General features: G+C 38.0%; 1 non-coding gene across 1 annotated transcript; it reads right to left on the reverse strand.

Moving 5' to 3' along the window:
* Window positions 1-10,135: 10,135 nt before the first annotated feature.
* LOC142177736 (small nucleolar RNA R71) lies at window positions 10,136-10,242 on the reverse strand. Its single transcript, XR_012706295.1, has one exon. It is a non-coding gene; the product is annotated as a small nucleolar RNA R71 (small nucleolar RNA).
* Window positions 10,243-27,185: the final 16,943 nt, after the last annotated feature.

Here is a 27,185-nt window from a genome sequence, read left to right on the forward strand (position 1 = left end):
TTTGCATTATATTGTTCGTTGAGTTCATTAATTCTTCTAAGTAATTGAAAGAGGCTAGTTGAATTATTGATTAAACCTAGTTAGGAGAATAATCGAAGGAGGTTTTCCTAAAGACCAATCCACTGCGCATTCTTGCATATCTTCACGGGCTTAAATTGGTTCATCTTGTGAGGTTAAGACTTAATCGAGAGAGGAGTTTTACTGAACGTTTGAGCTAATAATTGAGTGAATTCGAGAGATTCACTTAAACCTTAGAAGTAAATTTTCTAGAGTTAGATCCCAATAATTATCTTGCACCTATCCCTATCAATCCCTATTTTCTCCCACTGATAACTTCCTTGCTTACCTTTGTTTCGATTGTCATTAGTCAATAGCTTTAGATTCTTAGTTATTTGTAGTTAGAAATCATATAAATCTCAATTGTTGATCATCTTGTATAGCAATCAAGCTAGAAACTATAAGAATACTGTTTAAATCCAATCTCTATTGATACGATATTATACTATACTATATTTGACTAGTGAGCATCATTTAAGTATGTGTTTCGAGATCGTAGAGGACCGAGGTTGCCCGCTGCCGAACCATCCGCATCCATTGAAGATGCAGCGCCCCCAGCAAAAGGGACGTTAGTACATGTAGAATAGTACTAGTATGTAAAGCTAAATGACCTCTTTCGAAATAGAATGCCAATTTAAGAAGGGGAAAACCATGGAAGAAACAAGTTACAATCAATGATATCCAAATGCCAAGTTAAAACATACTCCCTCTGGTCCACAATAAGTGACCAATTTGCCTTGGGCACATCTATTAATGAAATACTAAATTCTAGACAAAAATAGTTGGTGTGACTAAACTACCCTTAATTAAATGTTGCAGCATAATTTAATACGAAGAGTAAAAGACCTTTTAGAGATACGTACATAAGGGTAATTTTGAAAAAATATATTGAATTTTTTCTTGATTATATAAATGGACACTTATTTTGGACCAAAATAAAAAGGCAAATTGGTCACTTATTGTGGACCGGAGGGAGTAACAATTTTTGAAATATGAAAATAATATTATTTTTGGTTGGGAGATCATTAGCACCGATATACCACCGTACTTTTAGCACGGAGTCCGATCACGGCTGATCGGCTAGGCCATCTCTCCACGAACAATGTGGATTGACATGTGATGCGAAAGAAAGGTGGTTACCAAGAGTAGGAACCACCATGCATGATATATGGCGTCCGATCACCACCCGACCAACTAGGTCGTCTTCCCACATATGTCGTGTGAGTTGACATAAAATCCTGGGCTATCAACAATCTCATCCCAATCAAGAAGAATATTCTCAACACGTCAATCTCATCTCAAATAAGGGGAATAATCACAAATCACTCTTGTAGTGGCACGTGTAGTTTCGGGTGTGGGCCGTTACAGCCCACCCTTCCTCGGTTCCCAAATGATACTCCCAAAAACATTTTTGTTTTGCACACAAAGGAAACAGAAATGCAAATACATTCACCGCATAACCTATCACACCATATAAAGCTTCAGTAGTACTTTCAACCCATCACAATATTATTATTTCATTGGCTCTCTTGGCCATTCATATGATTCTTCATCCAAGGCACGGTAGCCGTATCTCATATTCCACACTTTCATTTCTTTACTTTCAAGGATCATCATCATAAAAATCAACACATAGAATATTCCGAAAATCATAACCTTAAGTTCATTAGTAATGAATGCTTTAAACACAATAATTTTCTTTCCAAAGTATGGAGCAAAATGACTTGCAATCGCAACACAAGTTACAAATCATAAAGAGTATTACACCATTTAGTTTTGAAATACTTGTCTAAAAAGATAATGCACAGTTTCAACTCATGGGTAAATAAGGACTAAAAACACATTGGAAACTCTTACAAAGGAGATTATGGTGATTTACGATTGAAATATAGATTCAAATCATATGCACTAGTTACGACAACTATGGCCACATTTTACATCTCACTCTCACTCTCACTTCTTTCACTTCTAAACATCGTCATAGTTTATCAGCAATAAGGGCATTTGGAAATGGAGATTTGATATGTATATGAGCTGCAAGAGTCTTAAGCACATTTTGTTTTCTTTCCAAGTTAATCTTAATAAACTTTCATACGAAATATGGATCAAAGTCATAACATTTTAATACATAAACTATACTTAAACACATTCACGATGGAGATCATGATAAGGTAGGAGCAATTAAAACACATTTTGAGTATGTACACCTTTCAATACAACACTTACTTGGGATATTCAAATTTGTTAGGAACCACTCGGAACATGGGAATTAGGAACCTGGGCCAACCATACTCGAAGCTTGCGGGAACATCATGAAATTCAATTGTAAGAGAGAAGTCTAGCCAACATACCTTGCTTGAGCTTTCTTTAAGTTATTACAACGTCCCAAAACCTCTAGCAATATCAATTTATAGGAAGATAGCAAAAATCGGATAATAATTAGAAGGATTCTCATGGTGTAACTCTCTTAGAAATTTTGTCAAACACCTATTATGCAAACTTGACTACAAATCTCTAAAATGGTAATCTCTACTAACTCCGCGATGATTATGCGGTCCGCGGAATGGTTCTGCGGTCGCGAAATTAACCGCAGAATTGCCTTCTTCTGCCAAAAATTTCCACCAACTTTTCAATGCATTCTACTACCTTCGAACATATTAGCCTGCCTCGGCACTACGAAACCTTAAATTCATTGGCGAAAATTTGAGGGGCCTTCTCATAGCAAAAATCTCATGCCACAACATCAACAATACCGTCACTATCGCATGACAATAACCTCGTGCCACAACATCATCGCACTAACAATATCTGCATGGAAGATACCTCATGCCAACACCCCATCAATCCACCCAACATGTCCATAGGTTCCATAATCATAATGAAATTAAGATAATAATTTATCATCAAGAGACATATTCTCACAATTCATTAATAAGGTGCACAAGGACATAAAAATAATAAAGTGCAGATGTGTGCTCAAGATATAAGATATGACTATGGCTAAATCTGTTTAGCAACGATTCCAAAAATACCCATCTTGGGTAATTAGGAGGTAATAATCCTAAAATATGATCTCTAGCATGAAAGGATTAGCTCACACAGTCATAGAAAAGATTACACATGTATCAGAAAGAGCATACCTTCAAATTAAGGCATAGTAGAACCCTGGAGTCTAATACGGTCAGTTTTCATACATAGCACCCCCATATACGCTCGTCGCCTTGCATATACGTCACTATACATACATTAATATTATACAAATAAGGTTCAATACTAAGGGTCATTCCCTCACACAAGATTAGGTAGGATACTAACTTCAAATAGGCCAAATCAACCTTGCAAAATCACCTTTCAGTAGAAACAACCTCTGACTAGCTCGAATCTAGCCAAAAATAACTCAATAACGTCAAACAAAGCCACATGAATTAATTTCAAATAATTAAGCTTTGATCTTTCTCAAATCCTCAAAAGTCAACCCGAGCACACATGGTAAAAACACGAGTCAAGGAATAGATCCCGACTATCCATAACCCCACGAATCTAAACTTAAGATTAGATTCCAAAACCGAGTCCAAATTGACTTCCAAATCTCAATTTACACTCTCCAATATTATAGTCAAAACCCCCAAATTTCTCTTTCAAATCTAATAATCCATGGAAAACAAGATATAATATCAAAATCAAGTACAAATAACTTACCATCTTGCCTTGTGTGAAAATCTTCTTCAACAATTGCCACTCTCTAAGTCTAAGGTTCAAAATATGAGAGAATAGGTTAAAATCTTCAAATATAACACTTAAGTGTTCTTGCCAGCAATACCCTTCGCGACAGCGGTCATTTCCTTGATCGCGAAGCACAAAAAGTCACAACCTCAAATTAACTCACTGTGAACGCAGTATGACCCTCTCCAATGCGATATACAATCGCCCCAGATCTACAGGCATGACCCTCTCCAACTCATGCATCGAATAATTCTTCTCATGGGGCTTCAACTGGCATGACACCTATGAAATCACCCTATCTACATGCATTAACACACATTGAAGACCCACACGTGAAGCATCAAAATAAACCATATATGACCCCGATCCTGACGGCATTACCAAGATTGGGGTTGTGGTCAAAGCAGTCTTGAGCATCTAAAACCTCCACTCACATTCGTCAGGTAACCTGTATAGAGCACCCTTCTGAGTCAACTTGGTCAATGGAAGTGTAATAGACGAGAAACACTCCACGAAGAAACAACAGTAACCAGCCAAACCTAGAAAACTCCTTATATTTGTGGCTGTAGAATGTCTAGGCCAACTCTTTACCGCCTCAATTTTCTTCAAATCCACCTTAATCCCCTCACTAGACACCATGAGGCCCAAGAAAGCCACTAAATCCAACCAGGACTCAAACTTCGAGAACTTGGCACATAACTTCTTCTCCCTCAGGACCTAAAGCGCCATCCTCAAATGTTGCTCGTGCTCCTCCTTACTATGGGAATAGACTAAGATATCATCAACTAACACAATAAAGAAAGAATCTAAATAAGGCTAGTACACATTGTTGATCAAATGTATGAAAGCTACCAAGGCATTAGTCAAACCAAAAGACATAACTAAGAACTCATAATGCCATAACGGGTTCTAAAAGCCATTTTAGGAATGTCCGAAGTCTTGATCTTTAACCGATGGTACCCCGATCTCAAGTCAATCTTTGAGAACACTCTAGCAACCTGAAGCTAGTCAAACAAGTCATCAATATGAGGCAGTGAATACTTATTCTTGATGGTAATCTTGTTCAATTTCTTGTAGTCAATGCAAGTCATCATGGAACCGTCTTTCTTCTTCACAAATAGTACCCATGCAACCTAAGGTGAATCAATCATACTGATGAAACCTTTATCCAACAATTCCTGCAATTGTTCTTTTAATTTCTTCAACTCTACAAGAGCCATATGACACGGTGGAATAGAGATGGGTTGAGTGCCCGATGCCAAATCAATACCAAAATCTATATCCCTATAGGGTGGCATATCGGTAGGTTTATTGGGAGCACATCTAGAAACTCTCTCACTACGGGGCCAGAATCAATCATGTGAGTATCAGCACTGACATCTCTAACAAAAGCTAAGTCTGTCAACCATCCCTTCTCTACCATCTATTGAGCCTTCAAAAAAGAAACCACCCTACTAGGAATGCGACTCAAGGAACACTCCATTCTAACTTTTGGCAATCCCGATATAGCCAACATCACAGTCTTAGCGTGACATTCTCCGTACCCAAAATCACATCAAAGTCCACCATATTAAGCAGCAAAAGATCAACCCTCGTCTAATAGCCCCAAATAATAACCACACAAGAATGGTAAACACGATCCCCCATAATAGAATCCCCAACAGGTGTAGACACATAAAGAGGAGTATCCAAAGAATTACGAGACATATCCAAATATAATGCAAAGTAGAATGATACATACGAATAAGTAGAACTCAAATAGAATAATACTGAAGTATCTCTATAACATACCAGAATTGTTACATCCCGTATTTTTAGGGTAAGACTAGGAGTGCTTAACATGCTAAAAAGGTTATGTTATGAGGTATTTGAATCGTATAATCATCGTGTGTTAAGCTATGAAGTTAAAAAAGTTGTAAAACAAAAGTCGGCAACATTTATCACAATTTAAGTTCATAAGGTTACTAGAATTTAGGTATAATGTCACTGAGATTGACTCCGAATACACTTGGATTTACGGGGCCATCCACCCAACAAATTAAAGATCTACGAGTCTAGTTTCTAAATCATTAAAACGTTCATCAATATAATGTAAGAGTAGAGAGATATTCGGATTTTTACAATACTGTGCAGGCAGCCCCCTTTAGGGCCCACATAGGCGGTGGAAGGTTCCACCTTTCTATTTAAAGCGATGACACCTTCTCATAGTTCATTTTTCGACCAAAATGTATTCCCAAAATTTCTAAGAGCTCTCCAACAGTCTCCAAACCTTCCTAAGCATGATCTAATGGGTTCTAACCCAATTCTCTCTCATCGGAAATATCGTAGAGCTACAAAAAAAAACTCAATTTTTATAGTTCATAGTCAACTTGTGGCTTGTTTCGAGTCATGGAGAAGCTTTCTATATGCTGGTTCTTTATATTAAAGGTAATAATCGGTATGTTCTTCATGTGTATGAGTTATTTGAGGTTCTGGTTGTGTTTAGTCGTTGAGAACATGTGAGATGTCGGCTAGAAGTCTAGCTGTTGAACATTGTTGTGCTATATTATTGGTGATGTTCTTATTTTGTTTAGTTGCTGGAGATGTGGGATATTTGACTTCATGTATTTTAAATGATGTGTCAAGAGTTAGAAAGGAGATAGTCTGGAATAATCATCATAGAAACGGTTGTAAAGCAAGCTTGTTGCTCATTAGTTAGTTAGCATATTTCTCTTATTGATGTTAGAGTTGTTTTATTTGTTGTATGACGTGTTGGGATTGGTTTTTTGTGTGAAGGTGCTTGAGATATTCATGTATGTGTAGTTATGTATTATTGGTGGTGTTATGATATAACGATCCAGCCGGTCATTTTGAGCATTTGCATTCTGTTAAGCTATTTGAAATCTTAAGCATCATCGTATGATGTATTATGACTTGTGTGAATCGCCGGTTTTGGTTTTCAGGTTATTCAGAATTGATTTAGAAGAATGATTCTCAACTAAGAAGCTTTAAGTTGGAAGAGTTGGCCAAGTTTGACTTTTGAGTATTTGACCCCAGATCGGAGTTTTGATGGTTCTGTTAGGTCCGGATGGTGATTTTGGACTTGAGCGTATGCCCGAATTTGCATTTAGATATTTCTAGAAGGTTTCGGCACATTTTGGCAAAAATTAGAAGATCGGAGGTTTGGAAGGTTGAGAGGTTTGACCGAGAGTTGACTTTATTGCTATCGGGTTTGGATTTCGATTTCGGGAGGTGGTATAGCTCCATTGTGTCATTTGAAACTTGCATGCAAAATTTGACATCATTTCGGATTGATTTGATATGATTCGGCGCGAGTTGTGAAAGTTGAAAGTTCCTAAGTTCACTTGGTTCGATTTGAGGTGTGATTCGTAGTTTTGATGGTGTTTGATATAATTTGAGGCCACGAGCAGGTCCGCGTTATGTTTTGAAACTTGTTAGTATGTTTCGACGGGGTCCTGGGGGCCTCGGGTGTGGTTCGGATGGGCTACGGGCCATTTCTTCATGCTTTTGTTTGCTGAATTCTGGTGTGGCTATTGCTCTTTGCGACCGTGAAGTGATTCGGGGAGCTCAGTGTTTTTGGTCATCATGGTCGCGATAGTGTGCATGCGATCGTGAAGGTCTAGTTTGTTGTGGTCCGCGTTTGCGATGTGTCTTTCGCGTTCGCGTTCGCATCAATAGGTACGCAATCGCATAAGAGGATGTTGTTGTGAGTCGCGTCCGCGTCTGCGTTTGCGTGTTCGCATAAGCTTATTTTGGTAGCCTTCATTTTTGTTCTTCGCGATCGCGAGGAATGTCCCGCGATCGCGATGTGTAATATCTGGGCAGAATTATAAAGTGCTCTATTTCGAGGGTTTGGCCATTTTTATCACATTTTGAGTTGTAGACCTCGGATTTGAGCGATTTTTAAGGGGTTTTTCACGTGTTGGATTGGGGTAAGTATTCTTTACCTGAATTTTATTTTATTTCATGACTTTATCCTTGTTTTATCATTAAATTAGTGGTTTGAGTTGGGGAAAATGAGAATTTTTGTAAAGTCTTTCAAAAATGTAAAATGAAGGTTTGAAGGCCAATTTGATGTCAGAATTGAATAATTTTGGTATGGTTGGACTCGTATAGGAATGGGTGTTTAGATTTTATAAATTTTATCGTGTTCTGAGGTGCGGGCCCCGGGTTAATTTTTTGGGTTGGCTTTTTAGTTTTCTTTAAATATCAAAGCTTTATTATCTGGAATTGTTTTCTATAGTTTTTATTTATGATATTAAGTTATTTTGGCTAGATTTGAGCCGTTCAGAGGTTTTTTCACACGAGAAGGTTATTTTAAGGTATCGGTTTAGCTTCTTTAAGGTAAGTATCTTGTCTAACTTTGTATAGGGGAAACTACCCCTTAGGATTTGAGTTGGTTGTGCTATTTGTTTTATGTGAAAGCCTTGTACGCAAGGTGATGAGTGGGTACACGGGCTATATGTGGTATTTGACCGGTTTAGGTTATCTAGACTCTTTTCATTCCTTTAATTGAATTGTCATGATGTGTTATGTCTCTCATTGTTAATCTACCCTTACATGCTTTATTTGGCGTTGTTAGCACTTATTGTACCCCTTACTTGTTATTTCGCCCTTACATGCTTTAGTTGCAGTTATTGCCTTCCTTATTGTCTTGTTACCTTTTTAATTGTTGAGTTTCTTCCATGACTCTGTGCTTATCTACTACTTGCCTTAATTGTCGTAATTGCACACCTTAGTTGTCACGTGCTTCACTTATCCTGTTGCTTTTTGTAATATTTGTTGCGTTCCTTGATTTTTACCTGATTAATTCATTTTCGTGTACTCATACCCTATGATTGTATAAATTCTTGTAAATTGAGTATTGGATTGTTGATGTTATTGATTTATTTATAGATCGGATTGCACGCCGTAACAGGTGGAATAAGGGTGGATTTATATTGTACGGTGGGATCGGGTTGCACGCCACAACAGGTGGAATAAAGGCGGATTTATATTCATACGGTGGAATCGGGTTGCGCGCCGCAACAGGTTAAATAAGGGTGGATTGATGCGGTGAAATAAGAGAGAATTATGATATTGACTCTAATTATATGGTGGGATCGGGTTGCGCTCCGCATCATATATATTTACTTATTATTACTGATATTTACATGGTGAAATAAGGGAGGATGGTGTTGTACGCTGGGATCGGGTTGCGTGCCGCAACATATATAGTTACTTATTATTATTGATATTTGCATGGTGGAATAAGGGAGGATCATATTGTATGGTGGGATCGAGTTGTGCACTGCAACAATTTAGGTTTTTTGTATTCCTTGTTGTATTGTGTTGGCTTCGGTTCTTTCGTACGAGAGTTTGAGGATTGGTATTCCCAGTTTTTACTAGTTTTCGAGGATTGAATTGTATTCATTAGTTACTACTTTGCCGTCATTTTCTATTTTTCTTTCCGATTACTATTATTTTGGTTAATTGATTCAAGATGAATTTACTACGCTGACTCATTATCTCATACCCTGTTGAGTTGTTGGTAACATAACAATTTTAAATAAAAGAATTATTAACATGCTTACCATATGTCACTCTTAAGTTAAAACTCGTCGTTTCATTCGGTACTTTACTATTTTTAATAGTTGTCATATTTCACTTTAATTGATTTCTCAACTTAATCTCCTTACCCTGTCTGATGTTTTTACTTCACTTAAAAAGAATTGTTATTATATTTTAATTTAATAAATTCTATATTAAATTCAGTAGCTTATCCGATGCTTTATTTTATTTGAAAATGTTATTTTCTTCACCCAAATGATTTCTAAAATAAACTCATTTTCTCATTGATTTCCTACTTGGTTCAAAAACTGTAATTTTACTTTACGTTATATAAACAAATATCTTGAACATCTTAATTAGCATTTTATACGGATACTATGTACCGGGTAGCACGTGAATTTTGCCGTTCGTAAGTGATTTGGAAAATGTGGGCACAAGGTACCTTGTGTGTAATGTTTGGAAATTGGGACTTATGATCTGAGATTACGAGGTTGTGACAAGTTGGTATCAGAGCTATAGGTTCATAGGTGCTACGAGTCATAAGCAGGTTTAGTAGAGTCTTGCAGATCAGTACAGAGACGTCTGTACTTATCTTCGAGAGGCTACGGAACTATTAGAAAATTCCACTTCTTTCATTCCTTATCGAGCAGCATTGATTCAGCTTGAAGCATATATCTTATTCCCCTTCACACTCAAAGATAATGCAAAGCAGTGGCTTCGAAGATTGCCTAAGGGATCGATAAGAACATGGGAGGAGATGACTAAACAATTCCTTGATATATATTTCTTCTCAGCTAAAACGAGCAAGTTTAGAAGAGAAATCCATAATTTCTGCCAGAAAGATACCGAGACTATTTTTGAAGCATGGGAGAGGTTTAAGGAAATTGTTCGAAAGTGTCAACATAGTGGAATTGAGCTCTGGATGCAACTCCAGGACTTTTGGGATGGATTGACACCGACCTCACGTAGAATATTGAGCAATGTAGCTGGAGGCCCGTTGATGAAGAAAACTCAAGAGGAGATAATTATAATTCTTAATAAGTTATCTGAAGATCCTAATCAATGGCCCTATGAGAGTGATGAAAGAAGAAGGTCACTGGTGTTCACCAGGTTGATGCTAATACATCTATGCAGGTATAACTTGATGATATGACAAAAGAGATAAGGAAGCTAGCCTTAGCCTTGATACAAAGTGAGCCTCATGCAGCTTGTGATATATGTGGAAGATGACGCCCTACTCATGAGTGTCAAGCCTTAATTGAGGAAGTAAATGTTGTGGGGAACTACAATTTTAATGCAATGGGTCAGAGGCACCCTGGTATTTCATGGAGTTCACCTGGAGCTACTGCGAATGCTTGGAAACAAAATAACTCTAGACTCCAGGGACAAGGAGCTTCAGCATACCAAAATCAGTAGAGGAAGCAATTTCAGCCTCAACAGCCCATTCAGCCTGGTCTAGAAGATATAATGAAGGCCTTCATTATCAACACAAATGAGAGGTTGGACGCCCATGGAGCAGCTATCAAAGAATTGGGCACTAGTTTGCGAAACCTGGAGAGACAAGTGGGGCATATTGCAACAATATTGTCTGAGGGGGTTCCAGGCACTCTCCCCGCTGACACTGAAAAGAATCCCTGAGAAATAGTGAATGTTGTAACTTTGAGAAGTGGGCAAGTGTTGAAAGATCCCACCCCGATTCAAAATGATGTGAAACGTGAAAAAGAAAGTGGGGAGCAGCTGAATAATATTGTTGATCAAAAGAAGAAAGGCTCGATGAAAACTGAGAAGAAGAAGAAGAAGAAGAAGAAGAAGAAGAAGAAGAAGAGAAGAAGAAGAAGAAGGAAGAAAAATCAAGAAGGGAGAAACCTGAGGAGAGCCAGTATATGCCTGTTTTACCTTTCCCTCACAAGCAAAGTAGAGAAAAGCTGGACAAGCAGTTTGGGAGATTTCTGGATGTGCTGAAACAGGTTTATGTAAATTTTCCATTCACAGAAGTGCTCTCACAAATGCCCGCTTATGTCAAATTCTTGAAGAAAATTCTGACAAAGAAAAGGAAAATCGAGGAGACCTCGGTGGTCAAGCTCACAGAGCATTGCAGTGCGATCTTACAAAATAAACTCCCACAAAAGTGTAGAGAACCGGGAAGTTTTACTATACCTTGCTCTGCAGGAACAATTCATTTTGATAAATTATTATGTTATTCTGGTGCCTCAATTAATTTAATGCCTTTATCTATTTACAGGAAATTAGAGATGGAGATTGGAGAGATAAGGTCTGCACCAATATCGTTGCAGCTGGCAAACCAAATGAATTTAACCCCCTCATCCTAGGAAGACCATTCTTAGCAACGGATAGAGCTATATTAGATATACACGAGAAGAAACTCATGCTTAGAGTGGGTGAGGAGACTGTGACTTTTGAGATGAATGTAGAAAAGGGGGTGCAAAAAGAAAACCCAGCTGCTAGTATTGAGTGAAAAGTAAAGGGCTCAAAAGAAAAGGCTGCGGTGAGTGAAGAAAAATAAGTGTGGGTGTACCCAAAGAAGACTGAGAAGAAGTTGTCGGCATGGCTGTGTGCATTAATTCGAAGGCGAGGAATGAAGCCCGATTTTGACTCGAACTCCGACTAGATATTCAGAAAAGTTTCCTTTACCTTATGCTTTTTAATTGTGTGTCATGGGGACGCGCCATAACTTAAAGTGTGGGATGGGGGATAATTGTATGTTGTATGTATATGTATATGTGTTAGTTTTGTTAGTTGTAGTAGTTAGAAAATTGAAAAAATCATAAAAAAATTTAAAATTTTCGATTTTTTCCGACGATGGATATCATCAATAGGTTTCTTGAGGGATTAAAGTTGAAAGAAAAAGACAAAAAGATTTTCTTTTGTTAGGTAGTGTAATAATTCCCCCTTAGTTTTTCTTTGTGCCGCGGTTCTTTTCCAAGGGTTTTGTTTGAACCGGGTGTAGTTAATTTTTATTTTTTTAGGAGTAGAAAACCATGTGCTGTGATTTGAATTGAAGGCAATATCTCTTGACTTTATTATGTCTTGAGAATAGTGAGTGCTTTAGTGTAACGCTTATGTTCAGTTTTTACTCTTGCATAAGTACCTTAGATTGTATGATCTTAACTTTGCTTAACTGCTTTGACTAGAGTGTCTTGATAATCCAATCTTGAGTGAGTTATGTGCCAGGTGTATGTGAGGTTTTTTGTATTCTATGCATTGCATTTGATGTATAGAACTTTCCCTGTATGTTTGTAAAGCGTAAGAGTAGTTTTATTCAGTCTTGGAAATGATATAGGCATTTCTTTGTTGAGCCAGTTATAAGCTTTTACCCACCTAATTATTATGTGTTGTAGTTAACCTTGTTGAGCATGTAATCCTGTTATTTGGCAACCACATTATAAGCCTTACCCATTTGTTTGAATTGACCATCTATTTGAACCTTGTACCTCTCGTGAGCACTTGAATTTGTTATGAACTTTGCAAAAGTTGAAGTGTGGGGTGATTGGGTTGGCTTTTGAGTGGAACTAATGAAATAAGGAGAAAGGTGCACTGTTTTAAAAAAGTAAGAGCCACTTGAATTAAAAAAGAAAAAAATATAGTTGTATTGTGGTGCAAAATATTCCTTGATAGTGATAACTTTATGTAATTGTGCTTAAAGAAGTAGGGAGTTAATGTATATTGATGTGAAGGTAGAGTTATGGTTTGACATAAGTGTGGGGTTTTGAAAGGTAAATTGTATGTATTAAAGTGCTTAGGGAGGTGTAGTCACTCTCATATCAAAATGTATCCTACTTGTCCCGCATCCTACATTACAACCAATTAAAGTCCTACTTGATCCCTGACTAAATGAACTCAATTAGTAGAGTAGTACACTACGGGCAAGCCTATGGTACGTTTTTTGTGGCATGTGAATGTTATTTCTGAGAATGAGCAAATTCTTTCTATCTTGAGTTCCTAATTATTCTTAATTTCTATTATGTGTGGAACTACTCTCCATTATTTGTGTGGGGGCACATAATTTGCGAAGGTAAGGTAAAATCTTTGATCTCTGTGTTAGAGTAAGTGAGTAGGTTGAGAAAAATACGTGGTGCTTTTGAGTCGAGTCTTGAGGCTAGTATGTTATGATAGGGTGCTTAGTCTGTTTTAAATATTCTTGGCATAATGTGTTAGGGAAGTTATTTGATGAAAATGTCGTCTCTATGTGAAGTGTAGTTTGATTGCTCGGGGATGACCAATGGTTTAAGTGTGGGGTGTTGATGGTAGGCCAGTAACTCACATTTTTAGCTATATTTTACACTCTAATTACTACACTTAAATTGTATTTGAGCCTAATTGCTAGTACTATGTACTTATTATGTGTGTTATGTTATGTAAGATATGCTTTCGAGTTGAGAAGTTTGGAACTAAAATAGATAATTTGAAACTTTGAAGTTTGAGTAGAAGTAAAAAAAGTAAGCCGGAATCGTGTTAGGAGTCGAGTACCGAGTATACATACAAAAATAAAAGAGAAAAATGCCAATGAATGAAATAAGCTGCCACATCGTGCAAGCTAACAAATGGCACTGTGGCTAAGCAAGTTTGCAACAAGAGTACAAAACTTAATCCTTTGAATTGGAGGCTTGTCTTGACGTGATGGATGCCATGCACCACAAAGTGGCTGCCTAATCCTTCATCATACGAGACAAAAGCAAGGCAGCAGACTAATTGCAAAGGTGCGACGCATGGTACATTGCATTGTGCGGCGCGGCAACATAAAACAACAGCAGACATTAAATTTGCAAGGGCTCTGTATTTTCCCACTCATGCCCTGCATGGCGCGTCGCCCTATGCGGCGTGCCTATACAATTTTTACAGAGTGAAAATCCTATTTAGGCTAGAAAAAGGTGATTTCGTCTGGGGCCGACCCTACTTGGTATAAATACATGGAAAATATTATTTTCTGAATATTTGACATACTTTCTACCTAAGGAGGCTAACGAGGGATTGGAAGAATATGAGCACAAGGATTTCATCATTCCTTCCTCACTCAAGACACGAGTTTGGATTGAATTTATGTTTTTCTATACTTTAATTTTATATGTGATGAATTGCTCCATATTTATGGAGTAGTTACCTTTTGGGTTTGATGGATTTCGTGTATTGATGATTGTTTATGGATTATAACTCTAATTTTATGTATTGAAGTATTTTTGGATGATTTAATTGTTACATTTATATTCATTAGTTCATGTAATCGAGAGAGGCATAACTTGTGATATCTTGCATTATATTGATGGGTGAGTTCATATATTCTTCTAAGTAATTGAAATAGGCTAGTTGAATCATTGTTTAAACCTAGTTAAGATAATCGAAAGAGGTTTTTCTAAAGACCAATTCATTACGCATTCTTGCATATCTTCACATGCTTAAAGTGGTTCATCTTATGAGGTTAAGGCTTAATCGAGAGAGGAGTTTTTGCTGAACGTTTGAACTAATAATTGAGTGAATTCGAGAGACTCACTTAAACATTAGAAGTGAATTATCTAGAGTTAGATCCCAAATAATTATCTTGCACCTATCCTATCAACCACTATTTTCTCCCACTGGTAAGTTCCTTGCTTGTCTTTGTTTCGATTGTCATTAGTCAATAGCTTTAGATTCTTAGTAATTTTAGTTAGAAATCATATACTTCTCAATTGTTGATCATCTTGGATAGCAAACAAGCTAGAAATTACGAGAATATTGTTTAAATCCAATCCATGTGAATACGGTATTATACTATACTATATTTGATTAGCGAGCATAATTTAAGTGTGAGTTTTGAGCTCGTCAAGTACATGAGTCCAAAATATTTATGCATGATGAAGACTCAACATATACGTCAATTTGACACTCGCCAAGTGTCCAACAATCCACTAACAAGTCTCATGCATATATAAAATGCTTGAATGTGCATATGTCAATGATATGCATGAATATTTCTACATGAGTCTAGAATGTCAATGCATGCTCAAAACTCAACCATAACCAGTATCTAGTATATCTCATGTGCTTTAACATGATCCAACACATCCCACATGCTACACATGATATGCTTATCACCTGCGCTCATAGGACCCAATATAGCATGGGTAATCACCTAACTTCGGATGGACGAATCTATGTCCAAGCCCCAGCACGGAACTCCATTGTGCTATAACTATATCAATATCACAATAACAGTATGGTAGAAATCGTCGTGCCATAATAATATCCATATCATAATAACCACACGGCATAAATCATAGTGCCAAAACAATATCAATCGCACAGACAACTCATGTATCATAATCTCAGCTCGCACGAACAACTCACGTGTCATAATGTAAATATCACGTGCATTATGCAGGAATATATATATATATATATATATATATATATATATATATATATATATATATATATGAATAAGAGATAAGTATATATGATGCACATGCACTTAGCAATAACCATGCAGGAATATATGCATGTGTACAAGAGATTATTTTTATGCATGATGTATGCATATGTGTAACAAATGACTACAACTCCAACATGTAATTCATTGTACAAATAGCCATCATGTCAAAAGCAACAAAATCCTAGACATGTTCTCTAATATGAATAAGAAAGTTCAAGTAGTCATACAAATAATTAAAGCATATCAGAAGTAGAGCATGTACCAAAATAAGGCATAATGGAGTATAAAATCTACCCCAGACATGATATAACCTTGGTGCCCGCATATATACTACTAACCCCGCATATACGTTACCCCCAAACAAATAGCATGTAGTATATAAATTCTAATTTTTAAAAAATATTCCCTCAAATCAAGGTTAAGCAAGATACCTACGTTATCCGGGCTAGTCTTCAACCCCAAATCATATCTTTTCCTTTGTTCTTGACCTTCAATTGCCTAAACCTTAGTCAAATATTGTTCACAGAAGTCAAATAATGTTTAAGGAAACAATCTCAATCAATAAAGTTTCGATCTCTAAAGAAATTCCAAAAAGTAAATAAAAGTCAACATGGGCCCACTTAGTCAAAACCCGCAACTAAGACCAAATTCCGATGACCCATAACAGCACGAGTCCAAATATATGATTAATTTTTAAATTCGAGCCCAAATCGGTATTTAAAACCTCAAAATACACTTTCTTAAGTTACAGAAAAAAATTTAAATTTTACTTTTTAATTCCATATTTTAGGTATAGAAATCCATTAAGAATTAAGATATAAAATTAAAACTAAGTAAAAACTACTTACCTTGAAGCTTGGGGCAAAAATCTCCTCAAAAATCGTCTTCTCCTAAAGTCTACATCTCAAAAATGGTAAATATAAGTTAAAACCCGAAATCTGGATATTAAATACCCTTGGGCCGAATTCCTTAATGGCGATCGTGATGCACCAGCTGCCCTAATCTATGCGATCGTGACCGTCCACATGCGTTCGTGAAGAGCAACACCGCGGCCCGCACAATCGTCCTACACGATGGTGAACTACCTCACGGGATCGCAATACTTCACCGGCCAATGATACGCAATCGCGGACCTTCTTACGGGATCGTGAAGAACAAAGCCTCCCTTCGCTAAAACTTCCTACGTCATCACGGCACATTCCTCGCAATCGCGATTACAACCCTTGCATCAGAAAAACAGCAATTCAAACTCAATTTGAATTGCTTTGATACCACCCAACTTATCTGAGACCCCCCGGACCCCGTGCAATCATTCTAACAAGTCCGTATATCCTCTACAAACTTGTCCAAGATATCAACATAAATAACAATATAAAAACTAAGAATCAAAGATCAATCCAAATTATGGAACTCTCTTGAGTTCATGAATGTCAACTTTCGACCAGAAATAACGAATCAACCCTAGGTCACCCGAGATCCGAATCGAATATGCATACAAGTCCAAAATTATTATACAAACCTATTGAAACCTTCAAATTATGAATCCGAGCTCGTTTACTCAAAATATTATCTTTGATTAACTCTTCTTAACTTAAAGCCTCTAGTTTCCAACCAAGTGTTCCAAATCACCCCCGAACCTCTTGGAATCCGAACCAACAATACATGCTGGTCATAAAATATCATATGAACCTACTCAAGGACTTAAATCACATAAAGAGATGCTAGAACTCAAAACGACGGATTGGGTCAATACACTTTAGCTCTAGTTTGCTTGCATTTTCCTTTAAAAGGCATGCTATATGTATTGCGCGTATGCATTTAAACTTCCTTATTCATGTGTGTGGGCATGCATGAGCTCGGTTGGCCAGTTTGAAGCTTTTATTTAATATTGTGAGGCCCTAGCATGTGTATCTATATTCTATGATACGTTTAACAAATCTATGATTCTGTGATACTTGTTTACCTGCTTAGCATACTTTATCACACAGTCATCTATCAGTATATGTTTTTTCTTCTTTGTGATATTTGTTCAGCTCTTTAGCACGCATTAACTATCACATAGCTACCATTTCATTCAGCTCGGGTACGATAGTGCTCTTAGCTGGCATATGAGTGGAGTTGGTCCCTACATCAGTTCCAACATATGTATTTGCTTCCCATATTAATTCCGACAGATGGGTTGAATTGGTCCCCATATCAGTTCTAGTATATGAGTTGAGTTATGTCCCTATACCACTTCTAGAAGATAGGGTGATTGTAGTTCATCAGCATATAGTTGCATCATGTGGACAAGTGATTCCAGCGTAGATGCAGTCTTATCCAATTGAGGCGAGCCGCCACTAGATCATGGAGGCCACTTTCTATTAGCCGACTGTATAGGGTAAAATATGATATGACACGTGGTCATCTAAAGAAAAGACACTTAAAATTTAAGACGGGGTTGGCCAAAAACCGAACGCAGTCATTGCGCTTGTCACCGGAAGGGATAACATTCATAAAGGTGTATTAAATATTCTGCGCCCGGTAGCATTTAATAAGGAATATTCTGCAGCATTAAGAGCGACGGCCCGTTACAGAGAATTTGACATTTATGTTGACCGTTACATCTTCATCAATGACCCTCATAATTAATATTAAAGGAGGGCACGATCCTAGGACCGCCTTCCCTAGACACAGCTATAAATAGTGAGCCCAGTTATCATTGTAAAGGACACGAATTTTCTGGCAAAACTTACACTACATTCTATTTAAAGAGTAATACAATCTTACTTTTCCGCTTTTTGATATCATCACTGCTGTGCCCGGAAACCTTGTTCCGGGAACTATCATCTCTATTGTTTCATCTACATTTTAAGGCTAAGTATTGTACATTTCTTCAATTATTGCATTATTCCAGGATCAAGTTAATTCGCTTGTCTAGAAACTACATATAAATTCAACTGTACTATTTTACGGGTAAACAGTTTGGCGGCCGCCCTCCGTGGGGCCTAGATAGTCATGCAATTAAATTAATCCTTACCTTTTTTACTAACGTGATTTGATTATTTTGTCTTAGAAAAAAATCACAAAAAATGGCAGATAACACTGTTAACAACACGCACAACCCTGAAATTCGAGGGGATCAGCCTCATTTCGAGGATTCAATCGATGACACCCACAATGAGGGGAATGACGCCACGCCGGTGCATGATAGGCAGTACCCTTGACAGGTTCGGCAGACAACTCACAATGATGTTGATGAAGAGCATGTCGTAGATGCGGTGAGGGTTCTGCAAGAGCAACAGGCGATCATTCTAGGCCATCTCACGCGGTAGGATAAGGTTATGACGGAGCTGAAGCAGGCGCTATCGGGGGCTTCGAATAATGCAAACAGGCGAGATCCAATTCCTCTCGGTGTTCCCGCAAACCAAACAACTCAGAGAGTCGACAACAATACTCCCAGGGGTAAAGTTGGCTCCGACGGGGCTGGGGGAGCAGATCTTGTCTCAACAATGAGAACGACCCGTTCAAGAATGAACTTTTACGGTTTGTGAGGGAAGTAACCGCCTGCATGGACCAAATCTCGGGCGCGCCACCAGTATTGAAAGGCCTGGACACGAAAAAGTATACTCAATTGTCGTACAAGCCGAGTGCGGCACCAGAACTAATCCCAAAGCGGATCGAAATGCCTGAAGTGCCAAAGTATGACGGGACTTCAGACCCACAGGAGCATATTACAACCTACACAACAGTGGTAAAAGAAAATAATTTAGCTCCTCACGAAATGGATCTGTGTTGCTAAAGAAATTTGGAGAAACTCTCAGGAGGGGAGCTCTAAAGTGATATTCATTATTACCTGAACATTCCATAGATTCCTTTGAGATGCTCGCATGTTCTTTCATCAAGGCTCATGCCGGGGCCAGAAAAGTACAAGCCCGGAAGGCCGACATATTCAGGAGCACACAGGGAGAATCCAAATTATTACGAAAGTTCGTCACCCAATTCCAGAAAGAAAGAATGTTGCTCCCGGCTATCCCGGATGAATGGGCAGCTGAAGCATTCACCAAATGATTGAATCCGAGAAGCTCAGACGCTTCCCGGAAGCTGAAGGAGAGCATGCTTGAGTTTCAGGCAACAACTTGGGCAGATGTCCACAATTAGTATGAGTCAAAGATAAGGATCGAAGATGACCAGGTCAGTTCTACATCATCGGCCAAAGGTCGGGAGAAGAGCGGAGAAAAATCAAATGATGACTACGACGCGGACACACGTTCTTCGAGGGGCTAGTTTTTACCTTACGAGCGGACCGAAGGCCGTGGCAGAAACTTCCAGGCAGCAAACAAGTTTACCATTGACAGAGGGACCGATCGTGATCGTAACAATATATCACTTCAGGTTAAAAAGACGTCAGGGTCTCGGAATCCTTCTTACCCCAAGTTATTGGAATATAACTTCAACGTCAGTAGAGTGGAACTGGTGTCAGCCATGAGAAACATTAAAGAGACACGATTCTCGAGACCTATGAGATTTGATTCCAGCTAGAGAGATCCTAACTTATGGTGTGAATACCATGGGACGCACGGCCACCGAACAGGGGACTACCGACACCTCCGGGAAGAGGTGGCAACACTATTGAAGAATGGTCACCTCAGAGAATTCTTAAGTGACCGAGCTAAGAATAATTATGGTCGTAACAGAGACAACGTGGAACCTTCGAAAGCAGGAGAAGAACCCCCACGCCAAATGATCAATATGATCTTCGGAGGGAATGAGATTAACGGGGTCACCTTTTCGGCAGCGAAGAAGACGAAATTATCAATAACTCATAGTAAAAGACTCTGTGAAGATGATATCACTTTCACGGAGGAGGACGCAGATGGATTGTTGTTGCCACACAACGATGCACTGGTAATTTCTTTAAATGTGTTGGATTTTAAGATTAAACATGTTCTAGTGGATCCAGGAAGCTCGGCTAATATCATACAATGGAGAGTATTGGATCAAGCTAAACTCATCGGAAGCATTATTCCGGCAACAAAGCTCCTCGCTGGATTCCACCTTGCGAGCATGACGACCCGGAGAGAGATTTTGCTGGTCACGAATGATGAATGAGTAATGAAAACAACTCTTTTCGAAGTAGTAGCTGATGACATGGGATACAATATCATCCTGGGAAGGCCATGGTTACACGAGATGAAAGTTGTACCCTCAACATATCACTAATTGTTGAAGTTTCCAACGCCCGAAGGAATTAAGCAGATAAGAGGTGATCAACAGGTAGCAAGGGAGATGAATGCAATTTTTGTTTCCAGTAGCAAAGGGAAGGATCACATAGCATATCAACTATAGGAACCGGCACCTACTCCCGAGCTAGAAGAAGCTAGCCCGGGAGTAGAGTCATTAGAAAATTATCAGGTGCCGAGATATTTCCATATTCCAGAAGAGACGGACACAACGAATTCCATGGTGGAGGAACTAGAGCAAGTTGCATTGTTCGAAGAATTCCTAGAAAGAAAATTCCATTTGGGGACAGGACTGCACCCGGAGCTCTGGTCTGGTTTTATTGAATTCCTTAAATTTAATGCCGACTGTTTTGCATGGTCTCACGAGGATATGACAGGTATCCCGACGAAAGTAGTCGTGCATAAGCTGAGGTTGGATCCCAACGTACCTCCGGTAAGATAAAAGAAATGCCCTATTGACGAGGCCGGGAATAAATTCGTCAAAGAAGAGGTAACCCGATTGCTTAATATCGGTTCGATCCGAGAGGTAAGATATCCGGACTGTGTAGCCAATGTAGTAGTAGTTCCTAAGAAGAACAATAAATTTTGCATATGTGTAGACTATAAAGACGTTAATAAGGCGTGCCCGAAAGACTCATTCCCTCTACCAAATATCGATCAAATGATTGATGCCATGGTCGGGCAAGAGTTAATGAGTTTCCTCGATACTTATTCCGGGTACAACCAAATAAAAATGAACTCGAAAGATCAGGAAAAGACTTCGTTTATAACAAATTTCGGTACATATTGTTACAATGTGATGCCCTTCGGGTTGAAAAATGACGGAGCCACTTATCAATGGCTCATAAATAAGAAATTCAAAAATCATATAGGAAAGAGTATGGAAGTTTATATAGATGATATGCTCATTAAGTCTTTGAATGTAGGTGACCACCTTAAATATTTGCAAGAAACATTCGGCATCCTGAGGAAGCATAACATGAAACTTAATCCCGAGAAGTGCGCGTTCGGGGTCAGTTCTGGTAAGTTTCTAGGATTTCTGGTCTCACAAAGGGGAATTGAGGTAAACCCCGACAAAATCAAGGCCATAGATCCCGGATCAATTGTCGAACATAAAGGAAGTCCAAAGGCTCATCGGAAAAATGTCATCGCTTCTTCACACTGCTCAAAAAGAAGAAGAATTTTGAATGGACACCGGAGTGCCTCAAAGATTTGAAGATAAAGAGGATCACATCTTCTCCTTATCATCCGAGCACAAACGGTCAAGCTAAGTCGACAAACAAAGTGATTATTCAAAACCTCAAGAAAAGGTTGGAAGCAGCAAAAGGCAAATGGCCCGAAGAATTGCCCGGAGTTCTATGGGCCTTCCGAACAATGGCCAAATTGAGCATAAAAGAAACTCCGTTTTTCCTTGTGTACGGTGCCGAAGCCCTAATCCCGGTGGAAGTGGGTGAACCCACTTTGAGATATTTTCGGTCAGATGAAAAATTGAACAACGAAGCAATGTTTATCAACTTGGAATTGCTCGAGGAACGCAAGGACTTGGCGCATGTAAGAATGGCAGCTCAAAAGTAGAGAATGGAGCAATATTATAATCGAAGAGCCAACCTCCGTTATTTCAAAGTAGGAGATTTGGTTCTGAGGAAAGTAACCCATAATACTCGGGAGGTCAACACGGGGAAGCTAGGTCCAACGTGGGAAGGTCCCTACCGAATTTCAGCTATCACTGGCAAAGTTTTATACGAGTTGGAGAACCAGAATAGAGACAATTTGCCTAGAAATTGGAACGTGGCACACCTCAAAAGATATTATTGCTAATGAACATTATTCAAGCAGAAAGTATGTGTTGCACTCTTTTTCCCTTCGTTAAATTTTTGTCCCAATTGAGTTTTTCTGGCAAGGTTTTTAATGATACAGCGATAGAAAGCATACTACGAAGACAGCAGCAATAAGACCTTTGATAGCAAGTCAAACAAACAAGCTTCCACTCGGGGACGGTTAGATAATCTTTGGTTCGATAGCAAATTCCCACTGGAAGTTAAGTTTTCTACCGAACAGAGGTTACCCGACCGTTCACGAGCACAAAAAACTAGAAGATGGTTAGATATTCTTTCGCTCGATAGCATGGATTCCTATGGGGAAGTAAGGTATGTTGCCGAGTTAAGGATTATCTAGCAATTTATTGGTGGAATCTTTGAAGACATAAGACTTTCAGTATTCCAATTTACATTCTTCGCATTCAAACACTGGGGGGAATGATATAAGGATACGGCAACATTGACTGCCGCGTCAGCCGGGAAAATAAAATCTGGAAACCAAATGCATCATCAAGATCAGGGACTAAGCAGCCAGCCCCGTAGAAACAAGTTGTACAAGATAGCCACAAGTAATGGCAATTTATTAGCACAATAAATGCTTGTGTACTTTTGAAAATAGAAGGAATTATATGAAATGAAATCCTTTTATTTTTATCTTGTTTCTTGTTTGAACGATGAACTAACTTTGTCATTTGAAAGTTAAACAAGTACTTTAAATTTTAGTGCCGTAATGAATAGGAGACGTCCTCTTCAAGAGCACCGTAAATATAAGAGGGACCTCTCTTATGAAAACCCTCATGTTAAAGGGTTGGTTTCGAAAGAATTTGTGCCCGGAATCAAAATGCCTTCGAGGAAAAATGCACCCGAAGACATACACGAAAGGACGCAAAAAGTAAACTTGCGCAAATACTTATGAAAACCCTCACGTTAAAGGGTTGGTTTCGGAAGAATTTGTGCCCGTAATCAAAATTACTTCGAGGAAAAATGCACCCGAAGACATACATGAAAGGACGCAAAAACTAAACTTGCACAAATACTTATAGAAACCCTCACATAAAAGGGATAATGCTCGGAACCAAAGTGCTTCGAGGAAAATATATCCGAGGCTACACATAGTAAAGCGCGAACAGAAAAATGTGCACAGAATTCTTAAACAAATGCAAAGGTTAAAGACTTGCATGGATATTCAAATGAAAGTAATACTTAAACAATACTTGAGCAAAAATATATCTTTATTTACAAGAACGTGCCAAAACGGTAAAAGTACAAAATAAAAATAAAAAGAAAAGAAAAGCTAAACTGCAGTGTCTCCGGAACCAGGAGGACGAGAAGTGTCCACATCCCTGGGAGAAGTAGGTGGGTCCACCGATGGCTCAACATTTTCATCAGTTTGGCTGTCGGCATCATCATCTTCTGATTCTTCTTCAGTTCCCAAAAACTCGAAACCAGAACCAGAAGGGCCAGGTATATCAGACCTCGATGGGAGTCTACTTTTAGCAGCTAACTCAAGCTCGCGTGCCTTAACAATTTTGTTATCAAAGTCAATGACACCAGCTTTGGCCTCTTCCAAGGTTTTTCTCCTCATGTTGTATATGGCATAAGTTTTTTTAACAATGAGGGAAGCCTCTTGGCGCTTGAGTTCTTCTTTGACTTGGGTTACCTCGGCAGAAAGGTTTTCCAGGGCGGACCTAGCAGATTTGAGGCTGACATCAAGGTCGCAGACAGTTAAACTAAAGATCTTGCTATGCTCAATAGTTTTCCTGTACTTCTCTTCTAACTGGGCATGTTTCGCCCTCACAGCAGCAAGCTATTCGATTTTGGAGTTCAAGGCTGCTTCTATGCCAGTCACTGTTTCGGTAGTAGCAGCCTCGCGCTTGGTTGCAGCAAGAACGGCGTCCTGGACTTCAGCCCATTTGGCCTTGGCTTCATCAAATCTAACCCTCAGCGGGCCAATTTCTTGGCTGAAAGTTACCACTTCTTGCTCGCTTTGCTGCAAACGAGCCTCCAAAACAACGACCTCAGTAGCTTTGGTTTCCAATTCCGAGAGGCGGAGATACGTGGTCACCTAAAGGAAAGACACATGGAATCCAAGACGGGGATGGACGAAGACCGAACGTCGCCATTCCGCTTGTCACCGGAAGGGATAACGTTCATAAAGGTGTATTAATCTGCGCCTGGTAGCATTTAATAAGGAATATTCTGCAGCATTAAGAGCGACGGCCCGTTACAGAAAATTTAGCATTTATGTTCACCGTTACATCTTCATCAATGACCCTCATAATTGACATTAAAGGAGGGCACGATCCTAAGACCACCTTCCCTAGACACAGCTATAAATAGTGACCCAAGTTATCATTGTAAAGGACACTAATTTTCTGGCAAAACTTATACTACATTCTATTCAAAGCTTAATACAATCTTACTTTTCCGCTTTTTGATATCATCACTGCTGTGCCCGGAAACCTTATTCCCGGAACTGTCATCTCTGTAGTTTCATCTACATTTTAAGGCTAAATATTGTACATTTATTCAATTATTGCATTATTTCAGGATCAAATTAATTCACTTGTCTAGAAACCGCATATAAATTCAACTGTATCGTTTTACGGATAAACACCGACTTTATACTTTCTTATTATCGAGCTATGTCTCGTATTTTATACTGAGATTTAGTAGCTCCATGACTTGGTCTTTATTGTGGGTTTATGTGATAGTATTTAAAAGTTTAGTTACACTTTTTAATCTCTTGCGATGCGCTTTCGCATAATTATCTATTTCAGACAATTTAATAGTATTCATCTCCTCTTTTCATCGTTATCAACATGTTTAGCTTAGAGGGTTCGCCTAATGGGTAGTCTGATTTAGGTTGTGAGTGTCCATATAATACTCTCTTTGTCGCAATTTTTGTGTGTTATACTTTTAGTTTGTCCCGAAAATAATATCATACTTTCTTATTTAGAAATAATTTAACTTCAAACTTTTTATTTTTGCCTTTAATAAAATAGCTTACAGTCATACAAATATCTATGATTTACTTTTGATCACAAATTTTATACTTCTTTCTTTTAAACGCCACCACATAAATTTAGACGATGGAAGTATTTATTGTTTATATAAAAAAAGTATATTACACATAATCTACAAAAATTGGCGTGTATTTGTTCGCCCTTTAATTCTTTTATATAATCTTCTTCTGCAATTCTTTAGCAGCTAAATGATAAACATAAAAATGCTAAGTTACCCCATTACTTATCAAATTAATTTATTAAACTTCTCGTGTTGTCTACTTCGAACCAATAATAACTTCATCCTGGTAGTCGTAGGTATACTAATTAATATGGATTTGAGAATCATAACTAACTTACGTTGAATCTGACACCATATGCAAATCTGAATATTCAAATCAAAATCTTAAAAAGACAATGAGTAAAGTAAGTAAGAATTATAAAATATTTCCGGATGCCTTTATATTCTCAATTAATCAGTATTTCGACTCATTTCAATTCCAAACTACTTGAAATTGGTTGTATAAACCCAGTTTAACCATTCCACTGTAGTTGGGTCAGTTTCACCCCAGTGCTAACTAATTTGTACTCTCTACGTCTGTTTTTTCATTGTCATGTTTTATTTTTGTATGCCTCTTAAGAAATATAAATAAAAAGCATTTTTTAACAAATTTACTCTTATTTTTCTTCAGTGGATGTGCACTCTATTTATGCTATGCTATGCAATCAATTGCTTACTTTCAAGAACAATTAATATAAAGGGTTAAAAAAGAAACTAATTTTATGTTGATTCTCTAAAAAGATAAGTATTTTGGATCAACTATTTTTAGCAACTTTAATAACTAAAAAGGAACGGAGGGGATAGAATTACAAAGTAAGTATAATCTACTCCCTCCGTTTCAATTTAGATGACACATTTTCCTTATTAGTTCGTTCCAAAAAGAATGACACATTTCTACAATTGAAAATAATTCAACTTTAAACTCTTCATTTTACTCATTTTACCCTTAATGAGAAGTTTTTATAATCACAAAAATGTCATGGCCCCCAAAGCTTTTACTTAAACTTTTAAGACCACAAATTTCAAAAGTCTTCTTTTTTCTTCTTAAACTCTGTGACGAATCAAACTAGCTTATCTAAATTGCAATGGAGGGAGTATTATCTTTATTAAGAAGTTGTTGTTTGAAAAGCAAATTAGGGGGTTTACATGTATTCTCTAAATTCACAATTAATTTATTCCTACAATAGCACACAAGCGTATAAACAGTTCAAAGGAAACCTAATATAACAGTAACAAACCTAATATAACAGTAACAAGAACAACTAATTGACTATCATACAGCACTGAAGTCGGCAAGAATAAAAAGAAGAGGAAGGGGGAAAAAAA

The sequence above is a fragment of the Nicotiana tabacum genome, chromosome 23 (assembly GCF_000715075.1).
Source record: "Nicotiana tabacum cultivar K326 chromosome 23, ASM71507v2, whole genome shotgun sequence".
Lineage (NCBI taxonomy): Eukaryota > Viridiplantae > Streptophyta > Magnoliopsida > Solanales > Solanaceae > Nicotiana > Nicotiana tabacum.